General features: G+C 41.1%; 1 protein-coding gene across 3 annotated transcripts in view; it reads left to right on the top strand.

Moving 5' to 3' along the window:
* Positions 1-12,695, top strand: part of ATL3 (atlastin GTPase 3) — a 54,168-nt gene that overhangs the window by 7,490 nt on the left and 33,983 nt on the right. The gene's annotated exons all lie outside the window — the stretch shown is intronic.

Below are 12,695 nucleotides of genomic sequence, written 5' to 3' on the forward strand. Positions count from 1 at the left end.
AGCCTTTCTTAAAGTGCTGGGGGGCTGCGAAGTGCCCTTCGAGTTGGAGGTTTTATGTTTATTCTGACGACCTTGAGACACTGACAAGAAGTATTAGGAAAGTTGGTTTTCAGCCCACGCTTATTTCCATAAGGGAGATAAAAGAATTGGCCTAATTGGTTTTTAGTAAGTTCTTTTAGTACAGTACGTTGTTCCTTTGCTTTCCAGAAGCCATAAAACATAGTGAAAGTATTAAGTAAAAACCAAATAGGGAGTCACCGTAAGTTCACGGATACGATTTAGGCTGTCATTTTACCTGGCTTCATTGTGTGCGCTGTTGAAATTACCTAGTCTTTCACTTGCGAAATCTGACGGCAAAAAGGAAAAGAATAGTGCTTGAAAAATCTTTTTTTTTTTTTCTCTTCATATTTTGGTTGCATTTCTCTCTCTCTCTCTCTCTCTCTCTCTCTTTTTGAGACAGAGTCTTGCTCTGGTTCCCGGGCTAGAGTTCCGTAGCGTCTGCCCAGGTCACAGCAACCTCTAACTCCTGGGCTCAAGGGATCCTCCGGCCTCGGCCTCCCAGAGTGTTAGGATTACAGGCGTGAGCCACCGCGCTTTACCTGAAAAATCTTTCAATAGATAAATCTCAGTCTTCAAATTTGAATATGAAGGAGTAGAATGCCTTGTGAAAGGCGAAGAAAAACTAACAGGGTAAAAAACATAATTTCACATTTTGGCTTGCTTTTGCAAAAGCAGATTTAAGAAGCAAAACCTGTTAGGGTGGAAAGCTTAGTAGGTGCTCATGGCGTGGGTGGAGAAAGATTTCTCACACAGAAATTAAGTTATAAAAGTAAAATTTATTTTATCCTTTAGAAGGACAGAAAGAATGAGAGAGAGAGAGACAGAGAGAGAGGTGCGGAGAGAGGAGAGCAGAGAGATGGTGGCGTGGCATCCCAAAGAAAGAGAGGTGGAAAATACCATTTTATATTTGATGATGTTTTCCTGTATGGTTTAATATACCAGTAAGCCTAATAAGTTTTTTTTCTTGGGCTTCTAGTGTTTCCACTATTAAAGCTACTTTGAGGTTAAAAAAAAAAAAATCCAGAATTTTGTTCTTGGAAAGCCTGTCAAACTCTACAGATCTAAAACATGTTTAAATGGAATCAAAGTTTGCTATAAAACAATGACTTTCATTTAACCAAGAGTGATAGTCTTTAGACAACTTTAAAGGCAATGCAGGAAGCTATATGGGTATAAACTTTGGCCCTCAAAGTTTAGTTTTTCTGTTAGTATAGTATGACTTATCAGTGGCCATCTCGGATGTAGCTACTTACATTGATGTAATAATTATGATCTTAAAACATTTAAGTTTTAACAATTTTAAAACTATTTTCATTTATCGAAGGTTACCAAGGTCATGTGAACTAAAAGGCATTTGAGTTCTTATGTTGTTAATAAAATTTGATGCAAGCTTACTTTATTTTTAAGCCAATCAATTAGAGCTCTTTTCCATATTTTGGTAGTGAAACATCACATTCACATGACATATATGGACACGCAAACATACAGACACATAGAAGTAGACCATTTTAGGTGAAACGAGGCAGAAAATTCACAGCATACCAAGGAAAGGGAAAAAGTTGTATGTAAAGTCCCAGTTAAGCTTTTTCCAAAAATCAAAGAAAGGAAGCCGTAATAGCTTTTCCCAGTGGGGGTAATTGGGAAGCACTAAAGGCTGGACAAAGACTTTATCTCCCAGAGTACGGAGAAGCTATGGAATACACAGGGGTTTATATTTTACCCTTCACTCTGACAATGGGGGTAGGAGAGGGAATCAGTGGCCCTGAAAGTTTAGGAAGAGCAGAGGACCTGGCTCCAGTGTTCTACCTGTGCTAGAGAGTTACCTAAGACTCGGCCATCCTATTGTGTCGAAGTTGAGTCTGTTCATGCCCATTGAGTCTGACATGTCTGTCAGACTGAAGCAGTGTTAGAGAGTCCATGGGTGTGGAGGACGCCCGTTCAGGGTGGGGCAGCCACTTCCGGAATGCTGGTGTGATCTCCTGCCTGCTCTTCCTGTGCCCTTCTTTGTCAGAGGGTGCAGGGACCCTGCTTCCTGAGGCATTTTTTACTCCAGGGACCCAGAGTCATAATGGAGACAGAGTTTAGTTCCCATAGAAGGATGTGGCCTTGTGGTCTTCTTGCTTGGGGCCTTTTTGAGTAACTGTGGAAAAACTCCTTTACAGTGGCAGCCACTGTTTGAATGTTGCCAGTCCCACTCTCTTTTTCCTTTCGCCTCTCCCCATCCAGGTTATCAAAGACCTTGAAGGCCAGGTTTAAAGTTCCTCTTGTGGAGTCTGAGGCTCCTTTTCAAATTTTTGGAGTTTACGCCAAATATTGGGCCTGACTGTGGTGAGATGAAGTCCATTGCTAAGATGGATTGTCCCTCCCTAGTGTCAGGATCTACATTAGTAAAGAGGAGAATGACTTCAGACAGGAAGAGGGCTGAAATTTCGTCCTGGCTTCCCCCATTTGGGTACCTGATTTACAATGCCTTCTGACCCTGTGGTCTCCCAGAAAGGGAGCTGTATACAGGGGAGGGAGTTCTGGAATGGCCAGCCAGAGCAGGTGTGGCCAGGTGAGAGAAATGAAGATAGGAAGGAGGAGGAACAGGGGACCCAAAAGAGAAGCATCTAGAAAGTGAGGGCAGTTAGAGAGATGCAGGGGTAGGAAATAATATGAGGCAGGCAGAGTGAAGACTAGAAAGACTAGTGTGTTTAAAGAAAACTTGAAAGTAGAGAACTTCAGACCGTTTGCTGGCCGAAGATCAAGTAACATCATGCAGAGATTCATTCTCAGGCCAAATTTCATGGTCATTTAATTTACTGAATGTTTGGGATGGGGGTCAATGAGTCCCAAAGTTCTGACTGAATGTTGCCTATGTTGGCAACTAGGAGAAAGAAAAGGATGTTTTAGAGAGGGTCATATGTGCCAAAAACCTGAGAGGGCGTCCCCAACTCAGATGACTGTTGAAGGTCTGATCAGACATCAGGCATCCCCGAAAATCTGAGTCAGACCAAAACCTAACAATTTGGCCAGCAGATAGGGATCCCTGAACTCCGACTCATACTGTGAACCTGAAGTCTTCCCCATAGCCAGCAGGCGTCCCTGGGTCTGGGTGAAGACTTGATGGGGGCATCCGTCCACCACCCCTCCCCGCAGAGTGGTTTGGAATCATCTCTCCATTCCACCTTCCCGAGTGGTAGACCCAGTGCTGGGTTTCCCCAGACCACACAAGAAAGCTACCATTCTCCACCTTGTGCATATGACCATTCCCAAAGTTTCCCAAATGATTCACCTAATTCTGAACAATGAGAGGTGTCCTAGAAATGAGGAGGGAGCAGTTTCAAGACTGAAGCACCTTCTGTCTGGAGGTAGAAAAGTGAGAGGATGAGCCTGCCCTCATGGGGGAGAAAAGTGACTCCTCCCGTGTGGAGGCAGAGATGTGATTTTCCTTAGTCCCCGTGTGGGCTACCAAATGTTAGGGGGGAAAGGCTTAGTAGGTGCTCAGAGCATGGGTGGAGAAAGATTTCTCACACGGAGATTAAGATGTTAAAAGTTTATTTTATCCTTTAGAAGGGCAGAAAGAGAGAGAGAGAAGGAAACGGGGTGGGGGAAGAGAGCAGGGAGACAGCATGGCATCCGAAAGAAAGAAAGAGAAGGGAGATGCCCGCAGAGGCCAAGTGGCTTGCTGCTTTTATGGGGACAAAGAGAAAAATGGTAATTTTTGTGGAGTAATTATTAGGCAGTCGCAGTCGCCAGAGGTCAAGTTATCAGTCTTTCTTGTTTCTTTTGTTCCTGGAGACTTAGTTATCTCTGAGATGTAGTCAGGCCTGTCACAGGGGATGTGATTTTTGCCTCTGAGATATGAAAAGAAGCCTGGAGTTTACTCCCTGCTGCCTGGTCTCGGAGCTTCTCAGGAACACCTTTAGGCTATAGAAACAAATTCTAAAGGCTGTGAGCTGGTGAATGTGAAGAAAAAGATTTTCTTTTGGGATGTTTGTGAAAACATAGTCCCAGCAGGTTGCCCGCCAGCAGGGAGAGCAGAGAGAGAGCTCACAGGATTGATCTGTAGCTGTCATTAGAAAACTGGGAGATTCAAGGCTGCCCTAACAAAACCTACTAAGTTCTAATCTGTGTCAAGTATTTTCTAGGAACATACTTAAAAAACATCAAGGGGAAAAGTGAGGGGAGAGCTTTTATTTAAAAGAAAAAAAATATTTTAATTGTCTTGGAGCTGTGGTTCTCAGTCCTGTTGCACATTTGAATCACCAAGGGGTTTTTATTTTAATTTTTTAGAGATGGATCTTGCCATGTTGCCCAGGCTGGATTTGAACTCCTGGGTTCAAGCAATCCCCTAACCTCAGCCTCCTAGTATCGGGGATTACAGGCACTCACCACTGTGCCCGGCTACCCCAGGGGCTTTTAAAACCTGCCTAAACTTGGGTCTCACTCACAAATCCTGATTTAATTTGTTCAGGAACCAGGAAACAGTTAAAATTCCCTAGTAATTCTATTTTGCATACTAGTATATAATCAAATTTCCCTATAGGTGGTTATTTACGTTTGAATTGATTTGTTATTTTTTAGGAAATATAATTTGTAACTATCAACATTTGTACTGAGAAGTTGATGGTCTGTGTAAATTTCTAAGAAATGCTTTTTTGGGACATGTATTTTGATTGTTAGAACATGTTAGATATATTTCACAGCCAAGGTATATTACAAATTAGGAGATAGGTATCTTGGTATAGTAGGTGAATAAGCAAAGTAGTATAGTAAGTGTATTTATGGCCTGAAATGATAAGGAATCCAAGTCAAATAAATTTTGTCAATTAAGAAAGCCGTATTGGCTGGGTGAGGTGGTTTATGCCTATAATCCCAGCACTTTGAGAGGTAGTGGTGCAAGGATTGTTTGGGCCCAGATGTTCAAGGTTGCAGTGAGCTATGATTGTGCCACTGTATGCCAGCCTGGGGGACAGAGCAAGACCTCTTCTCTTTAAAAAAAAGAAGAAAATGGAAAAAAAGCTGTATTTAACTGGAGCACAGCTAATTAAAACTTTTGGTAACCAGATTGATTTGGTGGTGGTCTCATATTTAGGAAAGAGACAAATAAAATCACTATTGAACTTATTCTATTAAAAAGAATTTTTCCTTCACCTGTGGTATAACTTGGCATCATTTTTAGATTCAGGCCTTTCCTTGCATTTTCTGAATCTTCAATATGTTTAGTCATAGTTGATCTTCATAAATCCATGAAGCACTACAAAATTCTTAGTCAATAAAGAAAATGTGGGGTGGGAGGGGTGTGGGAAATAAAAAATTAAAAAAAAGGAAATGTGGTTTTGTTCAGCATTCTGTGCTAAGGCACAAAGATTTTCTACAACAGACAAATTGGAAATAAACTTCCTCCTAAACCCTTTAATTAATTAAAATGTAAATTTTCCCCAGGATACTGGTTAGTTGGGTTTAACTAGTGTTTTCACTGAAACAACCTCAAACATAGATGTATCTACCAGCATAATCACTGCCTAAAACAAAACAGAGTGTATAAAAGCACCCACCCCACCGCCACCAAAAGGAATTACATCCAGCACTTTTAGAGTTGGCTAAGGGCTTAGTATACTTACCCTTGCATATGATGGTGTGTTTCCTCTGGCTTTGTCTGTAAATTAGGAACTTTAAAGACTGCCAGCAAAAACAAGACATGAAAATGGTATGCCTCTGTTCTGGGGTGTGTTGCTCTTGCCCTTTAGAGAATGTGATATTTCAAAAGGAGACTGGAAAACTCAGGTCATAACTTTACCCTGAGTCATACAGTCTACTCAGGGAAGTGTTTCTGTAACTTTGGTTACATTGCTTTTAGAACTCTGAACAATAAGGGTGAGCACAGAGGCTGGCTTTACCCCAGTGGTTCTTAACCCAGCACCCTATAGGACATTTAGCAATGGCTGGGGACATTTTTGGATGTCACAACCTGGGGGGAGTGTTACTGGTGTCTAGTGAGTGTTGTCCAGGGATGTTGCTAAATATCCTGTAGTGCAGAGGACAGCCACCCACAATAAAGAGTTATCCAGCCCCAAATGTCAACAGTGCCAAGGTTGAGAAGCTCTGGTCTATGCTGTCAAATTTAATTGACTAAATTCTGTGTGAATTTTCTGAAATAGCAATATTAACTGCTTTCAATTAACTAGTTTCATTGAATTTATCCCTGTTCAGTCTGATCACATAGTTGAGGGAGCATTTAAATTTTTTCCCTGTAGTGTTTTTATGATTGAACTTGTTTCCTAGAATTTATGTTTTCTATAGGACTGAAAGGCTAACTATGATTTAATAAGTCTCATCCACTTTTATTCAGCCTATGCAGCTCCTTTTTTTTTCTCTTTTTCTTTTTATATAAGGCCAGCCAGGCACAGTGGTGCTCACCCGTGGTATCAGCTTCTAGGAAGGCTGAGGCGAGAGGATCACCTGAGCCCAGGAGTTTGAGCCTGTAGTGAGCTATGATATTGTACCACTGTACTCCAGCCTGGGCATCAGTGTGAGATTTTTTAAAGGGTTTTAAAAATCCAGAGTTAAGAGATAATTTCACCTGTTAATCTTTCAACTGCATTTTGCTTGGGTTGTCTTTCCTTGTCATTTTAGTGCAGAGCTAGTCTGTTGAATGAAATCAATTAAAGCAGGTCTTCAGATAATGTTGTTTTGTTCAATACTGTTTTGTTATAACATTGATGAGGAAAAAAATGATGTCCAGCTGGGGCTGCTGCCTGTGTGGAGTTTGCACATTCTCATGTCTATGTAGGTTTTCTCCAGGTACTCTTGTTTTTTCTCACATCTCAAAGATGTGCTTGTTAGGTGAATTGGTGTGTCTAAATGGTCCCAGTCTGAACGAGTGTGGGTGTGTGTGTGAGTGCACCCTGGGATGGAATGGTGTATTGTCCAGTGTGCGTTCCCGCCTGAGGCCCTGAGCTGTCGGGTTGGGCTCCTGCCACCGGAGACCTGAACTGGAATAAACGGGCTGGAAAATGAATGAATGAATACAAATTATAGTAAAAGGAAAACTCCCAAAGTCTGTGATAATTATACAGATGCATGACAGTAAGTGATGTGGTGTGAAAGCCTGCCATGTTTGTGATTTTTTTTTTTTTTTTTTTAGACAGAGTCTCATTTTGTTGCCCAGGCTAGGGTCCTGTGGCTTGATCATAGCTCACTGCAACCGAAAACTCCTGGTCTCAAGTGATCCTCTTGCCTTAGCCTCCTGAGTAGCTGGGACTGTAGGCAAGTGCCACCACTCCTGGCTAATTAAAAAAAATTTTTTGTAGAGACACAGTCTTGCTGTTGTCCTACCAAAGTGCAAGGGTTACAGGCGTGAGCCACCTCCTGGCCTGTGATTGATTGTTTTTGCACTGCATGGTGGTAGGAGGTGCTTCTTACAGTTTTTGCTTTGCAAACATTTATTTCTTGATTTAACCTACCACCACTAGGACCGCCATCTCTCACTGATTTACCGAAAATTGGGTAAATAATTATCTTACTTGTTTTTATTAATCTTTCTTAACTATATGTATAGCTTACATTATTTCAATGTTTAATATTAGAAGTGTTTTGAGTTTTTATTTACAAGTTTGTGATGTTTTTGTGAACAGAAATATGCCATAGGAAGTTAACTCTTGTTTATATTAATTAGCCTATGGTAAAACTGGTTTCGTAACAATAATTTCGCTTAAAGTTGCAGTTTCCAAGAATCTGTCAACAATGTCAAGTAAGGACTTAATACTATACTACAGAGATTTGAACAGGCATATTAAACGTATTGGTTAGTCTGGATTAAGGTATGTTATGCCAAAAGTACAGGATAAATCAGTACTTTATAAAAAGGTTGTAGCATTCACATAAGCTATTAGAACGCTTTCTAATTATTGGCCAACTGTTTTCAGTATTTTCTACATACTTGATGGCCAATACAGTATTATCATGAACTAATTAAAGCAATACAATAGTCCCCCACCCTTACCCAGGGGAAATATGTTCGAAGACCCCCAGTGCATGCCTGAAACCATGGATAATACTGAACCGTATGTACACTGAGTCAGTGATCTGTTAACGAGAAGGCTACTAAGTGACTAATGGGCTGTAGTATATACAGCATGGAGATGCTGGACAAAGGGATGATTCATGTCCCAGGCAGGAGGGCACAGAATTTTATTATAATACTCAGAACTGCATGCAACTTAAACTTATGAATTGTTTATTTCTGGAATTTTCCATGTAATATTTTGGGACCATGATTGACCTTAGGTAACCAAAACTGTGAAAAGCAAAACTGCAGATAAAGGGGGACTACTGTAATCAGAATTGGCATTATGATACAGTATTTCTACTGCTCACTTTTTTTTTAAAATGTAGGTTTTGAGTTCACTTGTATGTATGGATGACAGATGTGACTATGGTCTGGCTGCATCTTTGTATATGTGTGAAAAATGTCACATCTGTTATCCGTGTTCATATATGTGAATGTAATATGGCATTCACTGTTGTTGCAGTATGCAGATTGAGACCTTGGAAAATAATTGCTTCTCTGAAGGGACAAGGCATGTCAGGTTGCCACTTATAGATATTTCTGGCACCATTCCTGGAGATTAGATCTTCAGAGTTTAAGATTCCTGAGAAATGGTAGTAATTTCACTGAAATTAATGGGAAACTGCCTTCTAAAATCCCCCAAACAAAACCGACAACCTTCAAACCTTTTGCATGGGTCCTTACTGAGCAAGTTACTGTAATGTTTTTATGATCATAAATTCTGATTTGTTTCACCAGTCCTGTGCAATCTAAATGAAGTCAAAGGATGAATAGGTTACCTAGCAAGTCTGGCCAATTTAGATATCCAGGAAATTTTTAGTTGTTCAAGAGTCATTGAATTTTAGAGCTAATTTTCATAGCTTCTGCCTGATTTTGTAGGGGAAATGGATATACAGAAGTAAAATGATTTATTTATGCTCTTTTGGCCAATGCAAAACTGGGCATAGAACTCTGGTTTTATTGTTAGGGAGGGCCTTTCTTCTACACGTACTGCCTTATCAGAATGGCAACCTTTGCCAAAACAGACACTTAAATTGTAGAAGGAAGAAATGATAGGATTTGGTGATATACTGCATATAGAAGATAGAGCCAGGGGAAATGTAGGGGCTTTGAGACATTTGAGAGAAGTGGAGTGACTAAGGATCCATTTTGAGAATATTAAATGTAGACTTGTAAAATGTTAGCATTGGAGGGTTGCTAGAGGTTAAACACTTGACTAATTTTACTGATGAGACCGAAGACTAGACATGCCCAGGATCAGGTAGAACTGGTGCAAGAACCTGTCTCCTGACTCTTAGGTCCATATATTTCCACAGATTACCCATGAGAGTGAGTAGGTGAATCTGTCCCTTAGGCATTTGTACATTTGAACTATATGTAGGTTAGAGATCTAATGAAGTTGTGTCAGTCATCAAAATAGAGGGCATAGGCCAGGTGTGGTGGTTTATGCCTGTAATCCTAGCATTTTGGGAGGCCGAGGCAGGAGGATCACTGGAGCCCAGGAGTTTGAGACCAGCCTGAGCAACCATAGCAAGACCCCTTCTCTACAAAAAATGCAAAGATTAGCTGGGTGTAGTAGTGCATTCCTGTAGTTCCAGCTACTTGGGAGGCTGAGGCAGGAGGATTGCTTGAGCACAGAAGTTGGAGTTACACCACTGCACTCCAGCCTGGGTGACAGAGCGAGGACTTGTCTCAAAAAAAAAAAAAAAAAAAAAGGTATGGTTGAAATTATAAAAATAAAGAGCTCATCGAGGGAGTGAATGAGCTCCCTCACTGCAAAAGACTGAAGCTGAGGGGAGTTGAGCCTAACCTCTCTTTCCCACTGCAAAATTCCATTGTGGTGCTTTCTATATCAAAATGAAACAAAACAAAACAAAACAACTTGAAGCAGAGCATTAGTATATATCCACAGGAGGCTGAAAGAAGAAAAAGAACTAGTGAAAGGAGATGATAAAGAGGCTAGAGGTGAACTAGGAACATGCACGGTCACTGAGTCTAAAGGTTTTAAGTTTTAGAAGTGGGTGGCAATTGTGTTTTGTCATAGAATGGTAGAGTTGAATAAGAATCAAGAGAGTGCCATTGGATTTGGCAAGAGAGGCCATTGATAAACCAGGGAGTATTATCAACAGAGAGACAGACATGAAAGCCAGATTGCATGGTGTAAGAAGGGAATGGGTAGATAACAAGTGGGTGCAGACATACCTTCAATGAGTTTGACAGTGAAAGAGAGGAGAATGGAAGTGGGAAGGGAAGATTTTTTTTTTTTTTTGAGACAAAGTCTCACTCTGTTGCCTGGGCTAGAGTGCCGTGGCAACAGCCCAGCTCACAGCAACCTCAAACTCCTGGGCTCAAGCAATCCTCCTGCCTCAGCCTCCCGAGTAGCTGGAACTGCAGGCACATACCACCATGCCCGGCTAATTTTTTCTAGTTTTAGTAGAGACAGGTCTTGCTCTTGCTCAGGCTGGTCTCGAATTCCTGAGCTCTAGTGATCCTCCTGCCTCTCCTGCCTTGGTCTCCCAGAGTGCTAGAATTACAGGCATGAGCCACCTCGCCCAGCGGAGAAGGAATTTTTATTGAGGTGCTTTATATGTATTACTGGATTTAGTGTTCACAATACTAGGAAATTATTCATTCTTTGTTAGATACCAGGGCTGACTGTGGCAGTTTCTGTACTCCCTAGGAGCTCCCAGTCTGGGTGATAAATCATGCTTACAACATGATAATATTGTAATGAGTAGTATGTACAAGATTTCAGTGGAGACAGGAATTTGGGAAGTAGAAACTATTTACTGAGTCCCGAATATGTTTCAAACACTGCTTTGAGATGAGTGGTAGATTTATAAATGGAGACAAAAGTGGTTACAAATTTCTCCCTAGTCATAGGGTGACTGAGTTGTGGAGTTTGTTTATTTCACCAATATTTATTGATTGCCTGCTAAGTGTGGACACTGTTTGGGGAACTTGGGGGATATAGCATTGAACAAGAGAGACAAAAATTGCTGCCTTCGTAGGAGTTACGTTATAGAGTGGAAAAGTAAGGATTCATGTTCTGCCCTGTCTTGATTCCAGAGCCTGTTTTTTTTCTTTTTAGTATACCATGTGAAGTGATAGGCTCTGGGAGGGTGGGGTCAGGTTGTCAGGACAAAGGGAGGGCTTCATCAAAGATGAGTATTGAAGAGTGGGGAAGTATTTGCCTGGAGTCAAGGGGGAAAAAGCATTTCAGCTCATGGGAAGGAATGGTTGAATAGGTGGTTTGTGTGAAATTTTGGCATCAAGACAGACAGGACCTGAATCCTGACTTTTTTCCCAGTAGAAAGATCAATGAGAATACATCTTCCTGGAAGAGTGACAATAAGGAATTAAAGGAAATAAGGCAGTGGGGAGAATGGTGGTGAAAGACTTTTGACTTAGATAATGGAGAGTTTTAGGTTTGAATCACAATCCATAGAATGCTTTTGATAGCCTTTTGTGTAGTTGCTGTCGTGATATTAATATGTTTGTGTACTATAATGAAGTAGAAGAGTTTAGCCCAAAGGGGAGAGTTGACATCATCAAAGCAACACTTGGGGATGGCGACTTGGACGAACAACCTAAGAGATAGGAAGGGTTGGAAGGTGGCATGGTGTAAGGAGAGGGCCTTAAGGTTTTGATTAAAGAGTCTAAAAGATTGGGGAGCCTGAGATGTGAGGACAAATCAGCAAAGTACCTTCAGATGACATCTGGGAAGGGATGAGTGGAAATGAAGTTTTTACTTGGAAGATTGATAGTATCATCCCATTGTCTTTAGGAAGCAAGAGATAGAGATTATGTGGTGATCAGTGGGCAACTCTGTTTGTTTAAATTGAATTATTGGTGATGTGTACAGTTCAAAATACTTTTTCCCTTACATAGGCCCAAACCAAAGGAACATTGTCAGTGAACACAGTGGATGTTGATAACTGTGCTCATACCACTGGTATGAAGAGAAATGTACGATCACCCCAGCTCCTCCAACTAAACATAGCCTGGTACTCTTCCTGGGTTCTTGGGTACTGTGCTACAGAAAGAAAGAGACGAAGAGATGAGTAAAGACGTTATCTTTCTTTTTTTCAACTATCCTCAGTGGTCTTCAGCTTCTCTTGAAGTGCAATTCATTGTGCACAACTGTATACATTTTTGTAATTGGATTATTTCATCTTACCTGTAGCCCATGTAACCTTATCTTCCATGCCTATTGCCCTACATCCTTAGGGTTGTAGCCCCTCAATTCATTCATTTTACACTTGTTTATTTTGTGCCTGCTGTGTGTCCTTACATTCACATTGCTCAGGAAACTAACTTCACATATGTATGTATGTATGTATGTATTTATGACAGGATTGCACACTGTTGCCTGGGCTCAAATGAAGTTGTATCATCATAGCTCACTGAAACCTCAAACTCCTGGGCTCAAGCGATCCTCCTGTCTCAGCCTCTGGGGTGGTTGGGACTACAGGCGTGTGCTACCATACCCAGCTAAGTGTTAAAAAATTTTTTTTGTAGAGAGGGGGTCTTTTTTTGTTGCCTAGGCTCGTCTTGAACTCCTGGACTCAAGCAATCCTCC

This window comes from Eulemur rufifrons, chromosome 6 (assembly GCF_041146395.1).
Source record: "Eulemur rufifrons isolate Redbay chromosome 6, OSU_ERuf_1, whole genome shotgun sequence".
In the NCBI taxonomy this organism is placed as follows: domain Eukaryota; kingdom Metazoa; phylum Chordata; class Mammalia; order Primates; family Lemuridae; genus Eulemur; species Eulemur rufifrons.